Consider the following 2,889-nt stretch of genomic DNA (forward strand, 5'->3'; position numbering starts at 1 on the left):
GGGGGGGGAGTCCTACTCCCGGTAGGAGTAGGACTCCTCCTGCGCCCTCCTCCTGGCCGGCCGCCCCCTCCCCCTTGGCTCCTTTATATACGGAGGCAGGGGGCACCTCGAGACACACAAGTTGATCCTTGAGATCGTTCCTTAGCCGTGTGCGGTGCCCCCTGCCACTATATTCCACCTCAATCATATTGTAGCAGTGCTTAGGTGAAGCCCTGCGACGGTAGAACATCAAGATCGTCACCACGCCGTCGTGCTGACGGAACTCCTCCCCGACGCTTTGCTGGATCGGAGCCCGGGGATCGTCATCGAGCTGTACGTGTGCTAAGAACTCGGAGGTGCCGGAGTAACGGTGCTTGGATCGGTCGGATCGGGAAGACGTACAACTACTTCCTCTACGTTGCGTCAACGCTTCCGCAGTCGGTCTGCGTGGGTACGTAGACAACACTCTCCCCTCTCGTTGCTATGCATCACCATGATCTTGCATGTGCGTAGGAATTTTTTTGAAATTACTACGTTCCCCAACAGTCGGCTCGGTGGAGGGGAAGCGAAGACGGTCGTGAACTGGTGCCCTCTGTTGCACCGGCCCCAGACGAGCTTTGGCGGTCCCTCCTGGACCACCTCTTCTTCTTGGATTTTGCGGGTACTCTCTACCGAAATGCCTCGTCTGCTTATCGATGACGCAACAAAGAGGATCACGGCAGTCTACCCGGTGGTGGAGCTTGCCGAGGTAGCGGAAGCACTTGCCTTTGAACTAGCTTAAGAAGGCCTTGCGCTCCCTTCCCCATTGACTACCCTCTGCCGGTCCGAGCACTGCGAGTTTGAGCGCACCCCATTGCCCCGCGAGAAGGGACCTGCCCACCGGTTCTTCCAGGAATAGACGTCTATGCATCCCTCCCCATCGTCCCTTGCGTCGGCCGAGGGGGAAAAGTTGACCGAGGAAGAGGGGAGTACCACAATGGACTTGAGGCGACCCTGTCGATCTGGGGTGACTCATTACAGCCCGGCGGTTTGAAGCAAGGCACAGTGTGGGGCGGGTGGCCGCGTTGCAGGATTCACAACGTCGAGGCTGGATCTAACGCGGCGGCCGTCGAGGCCGTGGATCGAGCTGATGTAGGTGACCCCAAGCAACCCGTAGGGGAGGCAGGGGCCACCGAGGGACCGCGGGGAGAGAGTGCGAACCCAGCGGACCGGGAGCAGCTAGCTATCACTGGTACGTGCGATAGCTGCTGACTGGTGCCTTACAACTACATATTTTTCCTACCTTAACAAATACCGATACAAGTGAAATGCCCTCTTTTGCCCGACCCTATTGATAACAAGCATGCTACATTTGAGGCCATCGCCGGTAATTCAGGCTTCCCCAAGAGGCTATGTACGCCATACTAGTAACCGCCCCATTGTGCACCCGTCGCTGGTTTCTGTGAAAGCCGCAAGCCATAGTTTTTTTAGAAAATAGGCCGGCCCCCGGCTTTAAATTAATGAAGCCCTTACAACCAACCAATGGTACAAAACAACACAGAAGAAGAAAGCAAAGAAAGAGCTTCGGCAAGATACATGGGTGCCCAGGGGCAGCAACAAAGCTAAAAAATAAGACAGGAGACACTCAAGCCCTCATACATGCTTGAAAGACCAATGCTGCAAATGGAGCCGACTCGAGAAGGAGATTAGCTGACAGAGAGGGTTATGACAATGCCATCGCCTGGGCGCCCAGGAGACTAGCGCCATCCTGTTCCATCGCCAGAAGGAGCCCCTAGCTCCTCACCCCGGCTCGAGTGGCGCCGCACTGCCGGACGATGGAATGTTCACCACCCTAGAACGCGGATGGGGACCAGGGCTAGGACACCAAGGGAGGTCTTCTTGCACAACCACCACATCGAACCTAGCTCTGCACAAGAGCTCCAACGTCGAGGCAAGGACCCAACACACGACGAGAAGAAGCTGTTGTTCACAAAACTCCGAGCAACCAGCAACCAGCAACCTAGGACCCTACTCACAAGAGGGATCCTCCAAGGAGGACACGACGCACGCCACCGTCCGGTTTGGAACCAGCCAGACAAATGGTTTTCACCCAGAGCCCGTGGTGAATGGGGTCACCCGCGATGACACCTCCAAGGAGGAAAACGGCACACAACCGCATCGATATCACCGACACTGACATAGTCGGGCAGAGCTTTCGTTCGGGACTCAACCCCCACCACCCAGATCCAATAGCCATGCCTAGCTAAGGAAAGTTGCAGACAACGCCTAAAACAGGCCGCGCGACAATGAAGACCACACCCGCATGATGGACGCCGCCAGAATGAGCCACCTCACCGCCCACACGGCCGAAGCAACACACAAGCACCCACACAACGACACCCACCGGAAAGGTGCCCCCGTGCCCACCGTTCGGAGCCGCCGCTCCGGAAACCAAGGGGATCCATCCTCACCCATCACACACATGGCGATGGACTGCAAGCACACACCAAACCACCCCTACTGCCGCACCGGCCCAGCTCCGCCACCCACAACACCCAAAGCCGCTACCTTTCACCCGTACAAAGACAAACCCTATATCTGGCCTCCTGGGCATCCCAGGTAAGCAACCACAAGGGCTACCAACAGGACAAGGGCCATGCCCACAGACTCCATCAGATAGGAGGTAGCCCGTCGGAGCTCATGGATCCGGCAACCGGCGGCGATTGGGACACCCACCCAAGACCGCCCGCCATATGTGCGGATCCGTGCCTCCAGGCTCCAACGGTAGCAGCCCGCACCACCCCCACGCCCGCACACCTACCGAGGGCCGCGCCGCCACCAAGCAAGGCCATGTCCGGCCAGGGCAGGGGAAGGGCGCCGAGGCGAGATCTGGCCTGATTCGTCGGAAGGGGGAGAAGGAGAGCGCCCGAG

This window comes from Triticum dicoccoides, chromosome 2A, assembly GCF_002162155.2.
Source record: "Triticum dicoccoides isolate Atlit2015 ecotype Zavitan chromosome 2A, WEW_v2.0, whole genome shotgun sequence".
NCBI lineage: Eukaryota > Viridiplantae > Streptophyta > Magnoliopsida > Poales > Poaceae > Triticum > Triticum dicoccoides.